The sequence below is a fragment of the Rhipicephalus sanguineus genome, chromosome 5, assembly GCF_013339695.2.
Source record: "Rhipicephalus sanguineus isolate Rsan-2018 chromosome 5, BIME_Rsan_1.4, whole genome shotgun sequence".
Lineage (NCBI taxonomy): Eukaryota > Metazoa > Arthropoda > Arachnida > Ixodida > Ixodidae > Rhipicephalus > Rhipicephalus sanguineus.
The window spans coordinates 197447620-197468394 of record NC_051180.1 but is presented as its reverse complement, the minus strand read 5'-3'; the positions used below and the strand labels follow the sequence as shown (position 1 = coordinate 197468394).

Genomic DNA, 20775 nt, shown 5'->3' with positions numbered 1-20775 from the left:
ACAACTCCCAAATGGAATAGTCACGTAGAATTAATCGCTAGCAAAGTAATTAGTCGCTAGCAAATAACAATAATAATAATATCTGGGGCGACCCAGCAGGCCCGCGAGGCGGCGGAGAGGCAAGACCTCGACGTCCCCACGTGGGAGGCCTAGGCCCAGCCAAACAAATTGCTGGTCTCAATAAAAGTTTATTCCTCCTCCTCCTGGGGTTTAACGTCCCAAAACCACGATATGATTATGAGAGACGCCGTAGTGGAGGGCTCCGAAAATTTCGACCACCTGGGGTTCTTTAACGTGCACCTAAATCTAAGTACACGGGCCTCAAACATTTTCGCCTCCATCGAAAATGCAGCCGCCGCGGCCCGGATTGGATCCCGCGACCTTCGGGACAGCAGTCGAGCGCCATAGCCACTAGACCACCGTGGCGGGGCTCGCTAGCAAAGTAAGCTTGGCGTTTTCAAACGCTGATTATGTCGTGCTACTTCAGGCACCAAACTTCAGGCATTTAATTCGCTCAATAAACCATCCCTAGCGTATGCTTCAAACAGTAGGACAGGAGTTACGCCCGATAATGACCTATCCTTTGGACGCCAGTGCAGTCAACGTGCCTAGTAAGCCTATGGTGTGCCCATTACTACACAAATTACACAAAGATGTGACTCAAAGGGTGGCATAATGAGCTGACATTTTTGCGTGAAATCGATTCCCAGAATGCGTGGGATCTGCCAGAACTTTTTTAAATTGGATATGTGCAAGGCCGACAGAGCGGTTTACGTTGTTTCGCATATATAAACATATTACTTGACCGCATTCATCATAACAAAATTAGCCTATATTCAAGAGTGCGTTCCTCGCCCTGTTCACTTTAGAGACCGCTTATAGAAACAAATGTCACGGCCACAGCATCCGCAAACAATTACACGCTCATTTGTCGTAACACCTCTTCGTGGCTATTCTGCAGTTTCATTTCAATGCCGCGCGACGTTCTCTGCAATGCCGGAGAAAAAACCCGCGTACTGCTTTAAGGGACCTGTGAACAGAAAGAAGGAAAGAAGTGTTAATTTTAAGGGCTCGTTTTCTTTGTTATACACAAATTAATGAGCACTAACAGACTATAATGCCATGGAAAGTATGGGGCATGTTTTCAGTAGTAAATGTAAGGTAAATGTGAAGAAAGAAATGTGGACGAAAAGATAGCTTGCCGTGGGCAGGGACCGAACCTGCGACCTTCGCAGGTTCGGTCCCTCGGTTCGCAGGTTCGAAGGTCGCAGGTTCGGTCCCTGCCCGCGGCAAGCTATCTTTTCGTCCACTTTTCTTTTTTCACACTTACCTTACATTTACTACTAAAAACATCCCCTATACTTTCCTTGGCATTATTGTCTGTTAGTGCTCATTAATTTCTGTGAACAGAAAGGTATGACAAGACACAGATGGTTATGTCAATTCTTTCTGAACGCCCGCGATAATATTGTCCCCGCGAAACTTCCCCGCCCCGGTGGTCTAGTAGTTACGGCGCTCGACTGCTCACCGGAAGGTCGCGGGATCGAATCCCTCCCACGGCGGCTGCATTTTCGATGGAGGCGAAAATGTTTGTGGCCCGTGTACTTAGATTTAGGTCATGTTAGAGAACCCCAAGTGGTCAAAATTTCCGGAGCCCTCCACTACGGCGTCTCTCATAATCATGTCGTCGTTTTGGGACGTTAAACCCCATATCAGGGGCGTAGCCAGAAATTTTTTTCGGGGGGGGGGGGGTTCAACCATACTTTATGTATGTTCGTGCGTGCGTTTGTATGTGTGCGTGCATATATACGCAAGCAAAACTGAAAAATTTCGGGGGGGGGGGGTTGAACCCCCCCAACCCCCCCCCTTGGCTACGCCCCTGCCCCATATATTATTATTATTATTGTTATCCACGAAACTGGCGGAACATGCGCAAATTTCACGCCTTTAACCCTTTGAGGCGCTTTGTGCACAATTGTGCACACAACTTGTTTTGGCTAGTTGCGTCTACTAAAGGCTAAAAAGAGCAAGATACATTGAGGTTTGGATGAACTGAACCCCCTACACAATAAATGTGTCTTCATTTAACTTCATTTCGCGTTGTACTGTTGCAAGAGATCACTTTGCTGAATGCACTGTGTGTTCGACGAGTCGTTCAACGTGCCGCCTTCCGCGAGCCAAATCAAAAGTATACTTTTTCTTTGTTCAACATTATTGTAATCGAAAACCAAATTGCACAGTATTTCTAGGATAAAATATGGTTTTATTTATGCATAAACAGTACCTGAATGACTTCAGTACAACTGGATAATAATTTACAATTTAAGCAAGATTAATTACTATAAAACGCATAAATCAACGTATTATGAGATTATGTTTGTTGCAATAAAATATTGAGTGCCTTGAAGTAATTTTGTGTGAGTTTGACGCATTTGCAGACAGTTCGCCATAGGTGGCGCCTGAAAGGGTTACGACGTCTCTGTACAGAAGCCAGGGGCGTAGCCAGAAATTTTTTTCGGGGGGGGGGGGGGGGGTTCAACCATACTTTATGTATGTTCGTGCGTGTGTTTGTATGTGTGCGTGCCTATATACGCAAGCAAAACTGAAAAATTTCGGGGGGGGGGGGGGGTTGAACCCCCCCCCCCCCCTGGCTACGCCCCTGACAGAAGCATCCAAGGCGGACAACGGAGCAAGGCTCACCCTTGTGCGTTGCTATTGCAATCGGCACACGTTGGCTCAATCTGTCACAAGGCAGCACGCAGTTCCGGCGTCGCAGTCTGAATGGCCCACAGCCGAGGCGCCGTGAGAAGACATTCCAGCGCATATTGCGTGCAAACGACTCGCACTGGCCGTCTCGGCTCTCACGGAACGCTCGCAAGAACGCGGTCTCTCTCACATATTTCTCCCTTTCTCAAAATAAAAGCAGAGATAAAAAAAGACAGCACAGGAAGACGCGACGGACGCTTCTCTCTCTTGTACTGCATTTTTTCTTTTTTGTCTCTGCTTTAATTTAAGACTACGAGAGCACTCGCCCAGCAAAGCATTCTATTAGGTTCTCCCGTTCTGGTGAAGTGGGACACCCGGATACAATGCGTCAGGCCGCCATGCTTACACACGCCGCGCCTGGGTTTAGAGCGATGTGCGCGATTCGGTAGCCGCCGCCCATTCCGCACCGCCGACAAGGGCCATGAGTGCTGCTGACCCGCAAGGTACTTGCGCGTTGCACAACCGCGGACGACACCTCGCCGCGGTAAACGCTGCAAAATGTGGAGCCAGACGCGACCCCTTGACGGTGTCCTCCTTGCGCACCGGTCCGAGGAACAAAGCCGAGCTTTCGGAGTCAGCCGCGTGTCGCGGTCAAGTTGGGGCAGTGAAAAACGTCCCCTGCTCTTTGGAGGCCGTGTGTCCCTTACATAGTTTTGTTTTTACCATAACTGCTCATCAGTTGAGCGCATGCAGTACGAGGCAGCCTGAAGCACCCGAGAAACCACTCCTTCGCTGCATCATGTGTTTCACGATCAGCAGGTCACATCGCTTACCACTTTTGTTACCTTCAGCAGTGCGGCAGGTACATAGCCGAGCAAACATATCATGCACCTCAAGTCCAGGTGAAGCGCATTTTTTTTTGTGCAAACAAATTGGATGCTTTAAGTTTTGAAACGGCGTGGCATTCAGTGTTCATCGTGCTGCACTCAACTTCGGAGGATGATTCGGTCTAAAAGCTACCGCTGTCACTTCTTTTTCGCCCAGCGGGTCATGCACCCTTGTGTGTTGAACGCTTATTTGTTGGCTTTAGACGCTCGACTTTGGCGCGAGTGCGCAACGAGGCGCCCCATCGTCGTCGAGGGTCGCCGCCCGTTGATGCGGCTATTTCGAGGCACGCTCAGCGCAAATCTGATGAGTTGTCCTTCTCGCGCTCGAGAGAACTGAAATGGAGCAGTGAATCACTGGGTATTTTGGTACGCGATACAGGCCGCTGCGTTAGAAATAAGTGCACGCGCATGGCAAACAGATCTTGATGACATCGCACGGTTTGTGGTCGCCCGATGATGCGCTAGTTGCACGCACTGAATAGCTAACACACTGACGGTGCGTGATTCTGTAAATGCGAATAGCATTTCTTTAGATCTTCGCATAACCCTTGTATCTTGCCCCTCCCCCTTCCTCTTCGAGCTCAGAATTGCGGGAAAAGGTATTTTGCGACGGCGCCATCTCAGTCCCAAACTAAGTAGCCCTTCCTCCTTTCCCGATCCCTGTCAAGAAACATGTTTCATCATGATCATCATCATGGCTAGTCCCGTCACCCAATAGACACGCGCGAGTGAGGTCAGCATAAGCGCAGAGTTATTCATTTCTTTATTCATTGCGTTCATACAACACTCGCAGTGCGAACGGCGTTATTGCGAGGCGCGTAACATGCTATAACAGTCGTAACAAGTTCCAGTGCGCGGAAACAAGGACTTGAGATGATCTGGATTTAAAAGACCTTTGCTAGGACGTTGCTGTCGGGCGTCATTCATCCTCCTTCGCTCGTCTTGAACGGCCCCATGCTTCCCGCCGCCGCGGACGTTTGGTACCACACTCTCACAAAGTTGACATTTTCCCGATGCCTGCTGCGTCGGCTCCACATCTTGAGCTAAAGATGACTTTTATTCCACTGTTATATACGAAATACAACCTAGCCCTTCGCAGAAAGCGTTCCCCTTCTGTACCGCGGGCACGTCAATTCGTATGGTTCAGATATATTGTGGGCGTTCATTAGACACATCTACCCTCTTCATGCATGTTCATCATCATCAGTGTTCGTCATCTTCATCGGTGGTGGGAACGCTGCTTGATTGTGAGATCTGTGCCTCGGGTGTGGTCGCTTCACCGTGCATTCAGGGCCTAATAAAGGTCGCGTTAACCGTTGCGTCACAAGTGGTGGAGGCTGCTAAGCGATCTTCCTTCCTCTCCCATCCTGCTCTACCTCCTGGAGCTCCGCTCAGGTCGCCGTCTGTACCAGGTGTCCGGTACCATGCCTCAGGACGAGCCAACCGGCGCACCTGCATCTACTGCCACTGCCCCGACTACCACGGCCTATCCACCATGGATTATCAGTGGGCACCAGCGTGATCCCCCCATGTTCGCCGGACTTCGAGGTGAAGATGTGGAGGATTGGTTGGACCACTACGACCGTGTGAGTTCAACCAACAACTGGGATGATCCGGCCAAGCTTCGCCGTGTTTCTTTCTACCTCACGGACGTGGCGAAAACGTGGTATTTTAATCACGAAATTGATTTCACGGACTGGACTCATTTCAGGCAACGGCTTCGCCAAATTTTCGGCACTCCCGCAGTTCGTTCTGCTCTCGCAAAGAAGACCTTGGACGCTCGCAAGCAACGACTTGGCATTTTGTGAGCGTGGGGTTTGAGAAAGACGACACGTTCCGAATGGTTTTGTTTTACAGCGAAAGCTGTTATGAGATCACAACAACGGCCGTTTTGGCGCCCTAGTTGTCCGCCGCCGCCGCCGGTTTCCGTAACCGCTATCGCGCGAAATAAGAAAAAAATTCCAGGATAGAACGGGGTTCGAACCTGGGCCCTCTGCGTCGGAGCCCAGTATTCCACCTCAGAGCCATGCCGGTGTTTGAAACTGTTTTGCCAAAAGACCCTATACAGGCTCCATACATCGGGAAGGAACCACATTAACTCATGTAATGTAGCGTAGTAAAATATTAAAAGTCGAATGCTTCCAACCCCACGCTCTTACAAAGAGCTCTGCCGTAATTCTTCATCATCAGGCACAGCATCAACAAAGTGCACATAATGACTTATAGGTGTTTAGCAGATGCCACGGTTCTCCGTAGAATGACGAAAAATGCCATTGTGCCTGCTGCCCTACTTCTCAAAAGTTATGATTTATAGCGTAGTGGGTTCCTCGCAAGTGCACTTGTATTGGTTGCCATGGAAAGGCCCCCCATGATCCATTTCCTCGTGGTCTCAATAATGTTCTCTACCTCTCTTTTACGCATGTTATATAGCGCGGTGGGAGAGTGAAATAACGACCAGCCGTCACACAATGCGAATTATGTAAGTAGTGGGTCGTTTAAAGCTTCCAACCCATTACATAGGGCCCAGCCATAATCATCATCGTTCTCAGCCATCACATCAATAAAGCTCACAATGCCTTAGAGATGTGCAGCTGGTACCTCGCTTCTCAACATATTGACGAATAATGGCGTATTGGGTGCTTCCCAACTTCATAAAAATTATTATTTATGGCGTAGTGGGTACCTTGCTATAGTGTACTTGTATTAGCAGCCCCAAGAGAGTTTACGGCGGGCTCTAGAAATGCTGCTCTTGCAACTTTCGTTGTGACTGGGCTGCGCTTTCCGCGCAGGCCTGGCGCTCTTTTTTTTTTTTTTTTGCCTTAGACGCTTCGTAAAACGCGTAAATTGACCGTCGGCGGCGTCGACACGAGTGACGCAAAAAATCATCATTTCATGACGTCACCATATAGTGTCAGCATGACGTCACAGATCACCAATATTTGTGACGTCACCATGCCGTCTGTATGACATAAGTGTGACGTCACATGACATAATTGCTTCGTCAAAGGTGCCGACCGCGGGGGCAATGCGAAACCACATTAGGTGCAGAAAAATTGCAATGACTCCAATCCTGGAGGCAGTGCAAAACCACGTTAGGTGCAGACAGCTTTCGGAGAGGGGCGGAGAGAAGATCAATACATGGACTGCGAAGAAGAAAAAGAAGAAGATGGCTTTCGTACTCGAGTCTTCTTAGTCGAATGCAGTCTTTATCTTGAACTTCGGAAAAACAGCGCTGACTATCGACAACGAGTTTTATTTCGCCGTAGCGGAATATATAGCCTAAACAAACAAGAACAGAAATGATAAGAAGAAAACCACTCTGAACGGCACATGAGCAAAGATGATCAAGAAGACCATGCTCTTTCTTCAACAGGTCTACGGAAAACATGCTTACGGATGCGTCTCATTGCGCGTGTGAATCACGAGGGCCTAAAAAATCTATCTGGTGTATTGGTTCTGTCTTTTTAGAATGCTTGCTTGCAGGGGCGTAGCCAAGGGGGGGGGTTGGGGGGGTTCAAACCCCCCCCGAAATTTTTCAGTTTTGCTTGCGTATATATGCACGCACACATACAAACGCACGCACGAACATACATAAAGTATGGTTGAACCCCCCCCGAAAAAAATTTCTGGCTACGCCCCTGCTTGCTTGGTCAAGGGTACGGCGAAATATAACTCATTGTTGTTAGTCAGCGCGTGGTCTTGTCGCTTTTGTCTATGTCCCGTCTTAGCGTTCTTTTTCCGAAGTCCATCGTGTACCGAGAAGCCCTCATTAACACTCTATATCAGTTTTTATCTTCTCGGCCACAATGGAATGATCGGCTTCTAGCCGAGGTACTGCTCAGGATGCTGCTAGCGGTAATGAATATTGCACCGTAGTTCTGCGTCTACCAACCGGTGGGCTCGTCACAGACTACTTCTCCACGCTGATCTCCATTCCAAGACTTTAGAGATGTCCTGAGCCCCGCCACGGATGGTCTACTGGTTATGGCGCTCGACTGCTGACCCGAAGGTCGCGGGATCGAATCCCGGCCGCGGCGGCTGCATTTTCGATGGAGGCGAAAATGTTTGAGGCCCGTGTACTTAGATTTAGGTGCTTGTTAAAGAACCTCAGGTGGTCGAAATTTCCGGAGTCCTCCCCTACGGCGTCCCTAATAATCATATCGTGGTTTCGGAACGTTAAACCCCAGATATTATTAATATTATTAGAGATGTCCCGAGGAATGCCATAGGCTTCAAGGAGATAAGTTTAATTGGACAGTTCCAGATGTCAGGTTTCTTGATGCTCACTCGCAAGTTGCCGTTATCTAAGGCCAAGCTCGTTGCACTCAGTGGAGTGACGGTTAAAAAAATGCCCCCACCTCCCGAAGGGAATCGTGAGGAAATGCGAATGCATTTCTCGCGCCGAGAGTACACGGCGTAGTAATTTTAATGGCGTACAGCTGGACACATCGACGCGCTCAAGTGTCTCCCTTTTGGGCGCCTCTTTCAACGAACTCTTCCTACGTGCGTTCGTAATCACCTCAGGGATGTTGCCACCGCCTTCAATGCAGCACAAACGCGTTTAGAACGCGCTGTTTTCAGGCTGTGCCAAGGCAGCACAAACGCTACAAACGCGTTTCAAACGCACTGTATTGAGGCGGTGGCGCAAGGAGGAGAGAGCGCGAACGGCGAGAGAAGGAGCGGCGAATAACTACACCTACCCTCTCCTACACTCTCTCCACACACGCCAGAGCGCGCTCCTCCTCTCCACTCACTCTCCGCTACTCCACCCGCACCACCTGCTCCGGTTGCTAGGGGCGAGGATAAGCGCGCGTGCCCGCAGCTCTTGCTATGGGAGAGGGAGTGAGAGCGGAGAGGCGCGCGGACAACGCCGTATGCCTTACATAGCCCGACTAAGAAATGCATTCGCATTTAAAATTGGCGTCCGCTACGACAGGACGGGACAGGACGAAGCCATTTTTTTCCTGTTTGCATCACTAGAGAGTCACCGCGATGAGTGTAGCGGAGCTTGTAGCGTTGGGCGAGCGCATGAGTTTGGACGGCACGGAACTCAAAAAATGGGTCATGAGCAATCCGGAAGAGCTCAGGTGGAGGCTAACAAAGCGCGTGAGGAACGGGTCACAGAGCGCGAGGCAACAAGGCAGTGATTGGAACTTGAACAGAAAGCATTGGAGCTACGCTTTAAGATAGTTGAAGGTGGAGGTTCCGCCCTGTCAACCACTCGAGTCCGTCAACCGGAGGGAACACGTCCATCGATCGTAAGCCCTCACAGTTTGATTCCCGTGTTCGACGAGAATCGGGATGACTTGGACGCTTATTTAAAGCGATTTGAGCTTGTTGCTAATAGTCACGAATGGCCTTAAGAGAAATGGGCCACTGCCCTGAGTTTGTGCCAGGATGGTGAAGCATTCAAGGCGTTTGGCCGTTTGTCGCCTGAGGTCTCGCTAAACAATGAGTCTGAGAAAAAGGCTTTGGTCCAGCGTTTTCGTCGTACCGCTGACGGCTATTGGGAGAAATTCCGTCGCAGCAGGCCCCTCGACAATGAGACAGCTAAGCAGTACGCTACTAGGCTGTTCAGTTTTTTTCGATCGATGGGTAGAGATGACCGAGCACGGTAAAACTTTTGAAGCAGTGCGAGATTTGATCGTCGCAGAACAGCGTCTGAACGACTGCCACAGCCGTCTTTCTTTGTTTCTTCGTGAAAGAAACTGCCAAACGGTTCAACAGATAGCAGAAGCAGCTGACCACTTCATGGAAGCCCAGCGGCAAAACAACCTGCTTGTTTTTCGACCAAAAGACGAAAGCCGACAGAAAAACCATGGGGAACCAGGCAAATCTCAAGCTAAATGATTCATTTGTGGTAAGCCAGGATATCAAGCGTCAGATTGTCGCATCAAATCGCATCAACCCTATTGTGGCTCCTGCCGGAAAGCGGGTCATGACACTCAGTCCTGCAAGCGGAAAGCTGGTGGTGGGAAGGAAGCGACAGCGTGTCTTTCATCGCCCGTAGATGTGTCAGGACTTCAGGACAAAAGAGACCGATGCGGTGCAGTCAAAACACGGGAAAAGCGTCTGGATATCAAGCCACTGAAATGTACAACATGCCTGTCTTGCCAGGAGAGGTGTTTTGACAGAAGGTGTTAGTTCTACGTGACACGGGCAGCAACAGTCTAGTTGTACGCAGGTCTTTGGTCCCCGCTAGAGCCTTGATCGGAACTAAGGCAAACCTGCTGCTCGCGGATGGGGTACGATCGAAGCTCCAGAAGGGAAAGTCACCATCTCTTCACCCTATTTCAGTGGTCACGTTATTGTAAAATATTTGGAAAACACCCTGTACGACGTCATAGTCGGCAGTCCCTGGGGCACGTGACCACATGGACCCCGATCCTAAGTGGAAAAATGCCCCCACCTCCCTGAAGGGAATCGTGAGGAAATGCGAATGCATTTCTTGCGCCGAGAATACACGGCGTAGTAATTTTAATGCCGTAAAAAATGACGAGACGAGGATTTGTACCGTAACCATTTATTTACACATTCATCAGCATCTGTTTGTGTTGTCATTGTACCTGACGGCCATAATCTCAGCCTTGTGGTCGCTAAAGTGCACAGTCAAAGGGTCATTGAGAAGCATGCGCACGTCACAGTTTCGGGTAAAGGCGAGATCAATGCAACTTCCGTGAATGGCAGTCGGGCACTCGGCGGAGGCACACTGCATAGAGTACTTTGTCCGCATGTACTCCACCAACCACTCGCCACTCTTCTTTCTCACGTCCACGTTAAAGTCACCAACCAAGACGACGGGGTCAGATACTTTGGAGCGCACACACACACTTTCCATAGCCGCGTCCAGTTGCACGGCAACGGCGTCACGAGCGAGGTTGGGCGCGAGGTATGTATACACGGTCACCACAAAGACTCTGTACCGTTGCCGTCAGACATTCGCCTTCACCGACTTCTGCAATCGCCTTGAGAGGCGCCCAGCCAGCGAACGGTCGAGAGTAGTACACTGTAGTCGAGAGTGAGGCGCGAGCGGACGGGAGAGTGGGGCGCCAGCGTTCTCGGCTCGGCGTTGGCGTTTCACAGCGGCGTCTCGAGCGCACATTTCCGGATGTTCTTGAGAGGCGCCCAGACAGCGAACGGTCGAGAGTGAGGCGCGAGCGGACGGGAGAGTGGGGCGCAGGGAGGAGAGAGAGCGAATGGCGAGAGAAGGAGCGGCGAAGCACTGCACCTACCCTCTCCTACACTCTCTCGCACCACATGCTCCGGTTGCTAGGGGCGAGGATAAGCGCGCGCCCGCAGCTGTTGCTATGGGAGAGGGAGTAAGAGCGGAGAGATAACACCTAGCAAGGTGTGGGAGCGGGCTAGTTGGTATTCCATAATGCTAAAACTTTAGCGCAAAACGAGCACAGCGGACAAAGAAACGACGAAGACAAGCGCTAACTTCCAACTATCGTTTATTAAAGCAACACACACATATCTACCTGTCACATGTGATTACACAGATATCAGTCAACGCAAAAGGGGACACTTATATACGCAAAACTTCTAACGTATAACTTATAAACGCAAAAAGGGACACTTTGCTGCTTTTTATTTATATAAGTGTCCCCTTTTGCGTTGACTGATATCTGTGTAATCACATGTGACAGGTATACAGGGTGTCCCAGCTATCACGCAGCACGATTTAAAAAAAGAGGAACGGCGTTACGCGAATCAAACCTACAGCATATTGTTCCTAGTACACTGCTATTTTTTTCGTTAATGAGGTTTAATTAAGTAGTCATAATTATATTTCTAACTCGACAAGTACTCGCCTAATTGTCAAAATGTCAATGAGGCGTATGTAGGCATGTTCAAATGGCATCTAACTGCGCTACTTTCAACAACGTGCTAATTGCGCGCTCATTTTTTCCGCTTGATCAAGAAAGCCCGCGAAATATGAAAAGTGACACGTGACTAGAGTGTTGCGCGCGTCGGGAACCAGCGCCCTCAAACAGGCTCCCTATGAGGCAGACACTATCAAGGAAAAAATGCAGAAAGAAAAAAAGCGCATTGCCCTATCTGCCACTCACCGGCCTAAGAAACGCACCGCTTGGTTTTATAGAGTCAGGCCGTAATAAGAACACCTGCCGCGTTATCAATGAGAACAGTCGGCCTTGAGATATGGATGATTGCGGCGTACTATCGAACGGATTGAATTCCAGTGAAATTGCACGCATATCGCTGGCGCCCGACCTGTACCCTTGCCAAAATGCGGAACGCTGTCTTTCGCAACAGGCAACAGGCAAAGCGGTTGTTTGCAGTAAGCTTATTTGAGGGCGCTGGTTTCCTTTGCGGGTGGGAGCGTAGTCACGTGTTATTTTTCATATTTAGCGGGCTTTCTTTATCAGCCGGAAAAAATGAGCGCGCAATTAGCACGTTGTTGAAAGTAGCGCAGTTAGATGCCATTTGAACATGCCTACATATGCCTCATTGACATTTTGACAATTAGGCGAGTACTTGTCGAGTTAGAAATATAATTATGACTAATTAATTAAACCTCATTAACAAAAAATAGCAGTGGCTACTCTAGTGTACTAGGAACAATATGCTGTAGGTTTGATTCGCGTAACGCCGTTCCTCTTTTCTTAAATCGTGCTGCGTGATAGCTGGGACACCCTGTATATGTGTGTGTTGCTTTAATAAACGATAGTTGGAAGTTAGCGCTTGTCTTCGTCGTTTCTTTGTCCGCTGTGCTCGTTTTGCGCTAAAGTTTTAGCATTATGAGATAACACCTGCCGGCGCGCTGACAACGCCGCATGCCTTACATAGCCCGACTAAGAAATGCATTCGCATTTAAAACCGCCGCTGCATCATCATTGACCCGAAGCCAGAAGTCAAGATGCAGCTCTTGTGACTTCCCGAACGATTGGAAAAGAGCTATATACGGGAAGCGTTTCAACCTTTCCGAAAAGTCACTACACTGTAAGAAATGTGTGCAAAATAACAGGTATCTTAACTGAAATTTTCTGTTCCCGTATAGAAAAGGTCTCTTTTACGCCCTTAACAAAGACACGTTCACAAAAAAAGCAGCAGTTTTCTGTTGTTTTTTTGAGCTGCTGCAGCCCCAACACTCCGAACTTTTTGTCTCATCGGCATTTTTATTAAACAAAAAAAAAATTATTTGAAAAGCACTTGCCACTCTTTGTCAGTGACTTGGCATATTTTAGCTCCAAAGGAGTAAGCAATATCAGCCCACGTTTCACAGTCTGGACTTTTTCTGCGGTGCTGCAACGGTGCATTGGCGGCACGACACAAATTAGTCACTGTGTGAGCATGATGAGCGGCATAACAGCCGAGCTGAGTCTGTGATTTTCAACGGCCAGGCCAATCGCACTCGAGGTGAGTGGTGCACATTTTACTGTCATGATTGATGCACTTGATCTTGTCTTTTTGAATTTTCGTTGCGCGCTTGTACGGCCACTGAAAGGTCAGCGAAAACAAATTTCTGAGGGACCTTGCAAAGTCTTGAGGGGACGGATCGTTTGTTTCCGCTAGAAACCTCAAGACTGAGAGTCTCCCCGACTCATTGCTTGCGTTATTCCTCAGTTATGCCCGACTCAAACACAAATGACTAACAAACGCCAAGGGCAGCAGTACATCTCGTTCTCTCCTCGCCGCAAGACGTACAAACTGCCGATTGCATTTGATCAAATACTCCAGCTACATTAGGGAAAGTAATTCCGAAAGATCTTAAAATTAAGGTCCGACGTGTTCTGGGTACCCTACCGCCTAACTTATTAGCATAGTATTATTATTACTTTAGAGTAATGGTAATCCTAATCGCTTTGCGGTCGCTGTGGTGAACCGCGATTGGATCCGCGACCAGTTTCAGCAAGACGAATTTGTTGCTTTCGTACAGCATTGTATTCACGCTGTTCTTCTGGTGTCTTTAATTTGCGTGGCCTACCCATGATGGTCTTAAAGTGAACTGCATGACTTGCCAGACGGGTCTCCTTTTTATATATGAAAGCGCGAAACACACGCGGGGAGAAGGAAGAGCCGTTTGACGTCATTTGAAGCCTTCGTCTGAAGTGCAAAGCAGCTGCAACATAATCTTTACAGGGAACGCGGAGCAGGATGTTCCCATTGTTCACAGGCACATTATCACCCAGCACGGGTTTTGATGCTTGTTTTGTGGTCTTCTGTATTACAACTAGTCCTGAGCTCCACGCTGTATGCCTGATTGCAAAGAAAGATATGCCATTTGCCTAAACCCCTCAGCGGTCGTAATTTAGTGATGGCGTTGCAGTTGTGCACGAGCCTATAGCGAACGCGTTCGTCGGCTTGTCTGCCCACCTCTCTGAATGCCCTTCGTCGGAGTCCGAGGTGAAAACGCACAGTACGCGCGCATCTCCTAGCCGAGGAGCCCAAAAGCACGAGCGTCTGTTGGTGGTTTAGGGGCCTGGCGTTTCGTTTTAACACAATAGCGTTAAAGCGCTCGCTTCGCAGAAATTCCTGCGTCGGTATCGGCGTCACTGGTTGTGAGCACAAACTCATCATCTTGTCCGTCACCAAAAACTCGAAGAAGGTGCGAATAAATACCAAATATCTCAGGTTCGAGTGAGAATCGAATCCAGGTCGTCTGCGTGCCAAGCAGGTGTTCTACCACAGAGCTACGCTACTGCATGAAACTGCTTTGGAAAAGCACAATATATATTATGAATGTCATCTAGTGGAAGGAGTCTCCTTAACGCATGCAATATTGCGTGGCAGAAGCGTAGAATAGCGCCAGTTGTCGAAACATGTGATTTGCGCAACGGCTGGGTGTTTCAAAGGCCCACCTATTAGAAAGCGCTCAGACGTATTTATTCATCATAATCAGCCAGCGCTTCAACAAAGTGAACAGCTGCGTGGGATCGCGTGTTGCGGACGCGCAGAGGGCCCTTCGCTGATTCGCAGAAGAACGAATTATGGCGTAGTGGGCGCTTAACAACTGTACTTGCAGTAAGCATTCCAGGATAGTTTGAAACGGCCAACGGCGCGGTTGAGGCATGCACCGAGAACCGAAGCAAGGCTAGCAATTGAAAAGGCGATGCACACGGGGCCCGATTGAGCTTTCGCGTTGTACTCTTGAAGGCGAGGCGTTGTACGTTCTACTCTTCAAAGGTTTTATATTCCTTCCATCGAAACAACTTGGGTTCCGTTTCTGTTCCGGAACTAAAAAAGAATGTTCTGTAACAGTTTTTATAACAGCAGAGCATTTACGGCCGAGGTATGCCGTGTGGGGTAGATAGAAAATTATCATCATTATGAACCGCTCTCTTCGTCCTCCTCTTCATCGCCTTCGCTCCGCGTCCATTCTAGTCGCCGATTACTCCTGCGTGGAATGCAATAGCTTGATGAGCGAGAGGGCGAATACCGAGAGAGAGAGCAAGGAAGGAAGGCAAAGAAAGGCGAAGAAATAAATTCTTGGCGAGGCGAAATTCAATGCTACGTCCCCATGGTCCGAAGGCGAGCGTCGTAACAACTGGGCTACCCAGGCACGCTGGCGGAGCACGTCATATATCCTTGTATAGTACAGCATGGGCACGGGAAAGATGTCAAGGTGAGGAGGACAGAACGAGTAAAGAGAGAAGGAGAAGGAAGAGGCGACAGAAAGACATAAAAAAATTAAAGAAAGAAAGAGAGGCAGAAAGGGAAAAAAAGATAGTTGATCCCTTCGTCATAGGAATCGGTATAACACTGAACTGAACCGTGTCCTCGCAGAGGTAGTTGAATGTTTATTATACGTTGATATACTAGAGCTTGAACAATCTGTGCATGCTCTAGAATACAGTGTTCTAGTACACTGTACTCTATATATCCGAGTCCGATGCAGTCGCCAGGAGCCTCCACCATCGCGCCGCCTCAGCAGCGCCACTACCGCCACTTGCTCGTTAGCGTCGGGAGAACTCGCGCAAGGAGTTGAATGCAATGCTTTCGCCGAGCGCAGTACCGCTGGTCATAACACCCAGTTTTCGAACTCTACGCAAAATCGAGAACTTTTTCCGAGGTGCAAATATAACGAAGGGTGAACTGCTCTACGAAGCTGGCCATGTGCACGACGTGAAGGAAGAAGTCACCGTAGCTGGCGTCGAAATCACCGGCCGTTGTATGCACAAACTCGGATAAATGCACCATCGAAGCACGTCAAGCTGACGGTAAGTTTTACCTTTTTGTTACTTTTATGCACTATATGTCCGAAAGTAGTTCGTAACAACATTGTGTTGTGAGAAAAAAAAAGGCTGGTGTCAAGTATAAAAAGTCACAGCTTCGCCGCAAGGGCGAAGCAATGAATGCGATAGGAAGAATTTAATGCTATACGAAGTAAGGCTCGCCAATTGATGCTCTCAGTTTGAACAGCGCTCTTTTTGCAAAGGCGGCCGAAAGAGCGAAGGAAACTAGCGTGCTTCAAGTGTCGAGCTGTGACACTTGACAGTTCGCGTTCATGTTCTGTTTGTTCGTTTAGCGGCGTCCCTTGAGCTCGAGTGACTTTCGTACGCTCCGTAACATGAGCGCGGAAATCACGGTGAAAGCGTGAAACATCCCTCTTCCCCTCAGCACGAGAAAACCACGCGAGCAGACAGCGGAAGGGCAAGGTTCTCCCTACGCAAATATAAGAAGAAGCGAGCGAGCTCGCCGACGACTTTTAAATCCGCCCGTCGCGCTCCTAGCGCCACCTCGCTGATAATGAAGAAACGCTTATAAGCGCGTAGCGTCTCTGAGTCCGTCCAGCGGTAAAGGGTGTGTATATAACGCTCGCCGTTAGCTACGTGGAGGATCTGCGTTTCGTGGCGCAGTGGTTAGCGCCACTCGCTGCGGAGCAAGAGGTCCCTGGTTCGATTCCGCGCTTCGGAAGCATTTTCCTGAATTATTTTTCTTTGGGGCTTTTATATATATATACATACTTATACATATACGGTGTATGACGGCGACGGCAAAATCCAGCCGAGAATGTCCATATAATTGCTATCGCAATAAAAGGTTCTTTTCTTGGCGAAGCACTTACGCGTTACGAGAGTTTAGTCTCGCATGGCTACACTGTTTTGTCAGGAATTATACTTCTATTCTTGCTTGTGTGTGCAGTTATCTCCAGCAGGCAGGCAAGTGATTGGCGCCACATGTGACTGTATAGAGCCGGCATCGCCGGCAAATGCTAACACGCGGCCGCGGTAGCTGTGTTTTTGCAGCGCAGTGGGACCATATCCAAAACAAGTTTGCCGCAGGCTTGGGGTGTACCAAACCAAAAAAAGGTCTATGGGAAGTACGCGAAGCCAACAAAACCAAAGGAAAAAAAAAAGGTAAGCACTACTCGGAGTGGAAAACACCGGCGTTTTGTAGAATGGCTTTTCATTCCCTCGGTAGCAAAATATTGCTGCAGCTGCAGTATGCACTAGGTGGCAATTTACAAAAATCTAACTGGCTTTCCTTGAACGTGCTTTTGCAATTGAGAAGCTTGGCTCAGATACTGCATCTATTTCGGTAAGCTAGTTTTTTTGGCGGAAAAAGCTTTGCTGCAAGGAAGCCAAGTTAGATTTTTGAAAAGTGTCATAAGTTGTAATGCCCTTGTTGTAGTTGGCTTTATAGGACCGCAAGAAATGTCAAACCTGTTGAATTCTTTGCCACATTTCAACTGTTGTGACACCCATTCCAGTGGAATGTGTTCTCCGCCACTTTGGCGACATGAAATGCGCTGCAAACGACCTGCTCGCAGCAGAGGCATGTGCAAGTGAGGAACATGAAGAACCGATGAAAGCAAATGATAAGATTGAACTTTTCCAATGGCAGAGAACAAACACGGAGTTTCCTTCGTATTCTGTGGAAAAATGGACGGTGGCAACGTTGTGATAAAGAAGAAAAACTTTGTTGAAAGGTTTTTATTTTTCTCACTCCAAGCTTCTGCACGACACTTTGATAATGAGTATGCTAAAATTGCATTTTGTCCAGCCTTTCAGGAACCGCGCTATAAGGCACGGGTCGAAATTTCACCAACTGATGTACCTTCTCTGGCTGAAACAACTTTGAAGGATAAAGGAAGGTGGAAAGAAGAAAGAGTCCCGCGGATAACAGAGATCAAGATGATCTAGGAACATTTGAAACATTTTGTCACGAAACAAATAATTAACTTCTATATTTTCAGGCATACAGGATACTTGCCTGCACGAAGAGTCTTGAAGAGCGCGCTAAGCTCTTGATATCACCGAAAGAATTCAACGGCCCATCCGTGCAATATGGAAATAAAATGGAATCAACCGCACGGGCATCTTTTGAAAAAGAAAACAATGTCACAGTTTCGTTGTACGGCTTAATAGTCTGTCCAAAAGAACCATGGCTTGCTTGTAGCCCAGATGGCATATTCCGGTGTGTGAATCAACTTTGAAAGTGCATGTCGACATTACTGAAAGTAACCGAGACAAGATCAATGAAGTGTGATTTTCGTTTTTATTGCTTTGTAGGACACAGGATGACCAAACGACACTCTTGGAAATCAAGTGCCCATACAGTAGAAGGAATGGGAAATTGAAAGAAGCCCCACCACTTCCATACCTTATAGAGGGCGAACAGTTAGAGAAAAGACACACATATTATTCACAAATTCAACTGTCATTATATGTACTGCAGTTGAAAGAGTGCTGGTTGTATATTTATACTTCGAAAGACACAAAGACACTCAGGATTGTGAGAGATGAGGAGTACTTGGCGGAAGCAATTCCAAAGCTTGGAGATTTTTATTTTACACATTATCTGCCAAACGTGGCGATAACGAGATAGCAATGTTGTGTAGGACAGAATAAAAATGTCGAATGAGAAACGTTTGTGCGGTTTTGTCTGTACTGGGACACTTGCACGAAGGCCATGCCGGACAAAAGTTGAAGGAACTGAGCATTGTCCGTGCCACATCACATCCCCTGTCGTGAACTCGTACAACCACAATTTACATCCAGAATCAACCTTGCCTTCCCTGTTTATTCGAACATTTTGGTACATACTAGACGCATTTTGGTCATTAGGAATTGCTATCATTGTTTGCAAAGATACCTGGCTTCACATTTGTGATAACAGCAGCAACATGTACTATGTCGTCGACGTAACCTGATACTTCATATGGTATTCTGTGACTAATGATGGAAAAAGTCTTCAGTCGTTGTATAACTCTTTCAACGTGGATTCGAACAGATGCTGTTTCAGATTCAGATTCAGTGAACTGGGGGCTGGTTGCAAATGGTGGCATAACTAAGGTTGCCCGCTGGTCACCAACACCAGTACGAATACCTGGAAAGCCCTTGTCAGCTAGTACGACGTCACCAGGCTCCAACATTGCTAAATACTGACCTTCAACTGTTAGTGTAGCATCAGTAGCTCTGCCACCAAATCCTTCAGAGAGGAATGTAATTGCTCCATTTGGTGAAATGCCAATTAAATACTATAATTTATACCTTCCCTTATATTGCGAAAACCAAAGGTTTCTCTCTATTCCTGGCGGCATTTCTGTTTCCAATTCAGTGCAATCGATAATTATCCTGCACATTGGGTAAAAAGCGCGAAAACTTGCAGGCATAGTTTTGCGTACTGCGGCACGTGGCGGCCAAAATATCCAATCTCTTGTAGCAGTTTCGAGGTTGCTAACAACAGATTTAAACATTCGAGATGCTGTTGAGCGATGGATGCAAAACAATGCAGCTAAAAAAGAAAAAGGAACACCATGTTTCATCTTGATGAAGAAGAGAAGGAGCTTGTCTTGAAGAGAAAGCTCAGCCACTCTATGTCTTGAGGAAGGAAGAATACTTAGAAACAGTGCAAAAGCTTGAAATGAAACTGATGTGAATGCTTGCAGCGCTGATTCGTTACTCCCAAGAGCCCGAAAGCCACCGAAGAATGGCATTTTCTGCACTGGACCCACACACTTGTCGGAAACCTTAATGTCGCAAATGGTTCCTTGATCTGTAGTCGACACAGTCCGCTGGCACACATAGCAACTCGCATTACCACTAGACGTGGTGGACAGGAAGATAGGTTCACCCATGACGCACTCGTCTGGCCCCTCTGTCATTGTGGATGCCTGCATGGAAAAACGTTTTTACTGCATTGAGCGATAAGCGGTTAATTCGTAGTAAGGAGCACTTGCCTCCTGTAGGTGAAATTCTTCGACAGCAACGGCGTCGTTGCTGACTACATCTTCAGAAGCAGAAGTATCGCTCGCGGCACTGATGGTGTCATGCAGTAGTTTAGCCGACATTGTTTTCTTCCTTTCCTTTTGTCTGAAAATTAACGCAAGATAATATTCAACCACTACAAAAACCGTCTCTTAAGTCCCCCCCCTTCTCACTGAAAAAAAAATGCTCGCACATGTTCTCTTCCGAGTAAATAAGACGCACCACAATTGGAGAAACATCCAGAACGCACATCAAATCGCAAACATCTTAATCTCAGATAAATCTGTCTTGCCAAGGATGCACAGAAATATCTTGTGCATAACATCACAATAAACTGAAAGAGATTTTCCATAGCGGTCTAAACTAGCGTCTGTTTCTGACAAGTGGAGTAAATCCTGGTTAATGACAAGGTTACTTGTCACGCAGCGCGCTTACAATCATTCCATCAAGCAGAAAATGTTTAAGCAACGAGACAAGCGTAAACTTGCCTTTCATAGCGTTCAAGCGAACCGCCTGTCACCCTCTTCTTGTAAGATGGATGGAATGATAGAGGGGTTGTAGGCTGGATGCCTCCCTTCATCGGATATACAGTTGCCGGCAAAGTGCTTACAGCATATCTTTGAATATTTTGTGGGAAGCCACATTGTACCGTTCTTGCTGAAAAAAAAAATAATACAGAAAGGTTAGCTTGAAATGTTTGATGAACTACAGTCGCTCAAGCACGCTGTTAACTCTTTGACCACTTGCCTGTCGATCGCATAAAGGAACATTCAACATGATCAGCTGTAACCCCCAAAGTTTGCAAAGATTACCGGCCTCAACAGTCTGCCAGCGTCTGCAATTCTCATCAACTAATGCAAGCTCGGTGAGAAAAAAGTCACAGTTTCGCCGTAACGGCGAAGCAATGAATGCGATAGCAACGAATTCGAATGTAACGCGAAGAACGGAAAGCAGCTCGAAATTTCCAGGGCGTCACTCTAGCGCAAAGGACGCCCGAAAAGAACATA

General features: G+C 47.8%; 1 pseudogene; it reads right to left on the bottom strand.

The window, feature by feature from the left end:
- Positions 1–18621: 18621 nt before the first annotated feature.
- On the bottom strand, positions 18622–19680 carry LOC119395171 (uncharacterized; annotated as a pseudogene).
- Positions 19681–20775: the final 1095 nt, after the last annotated feature.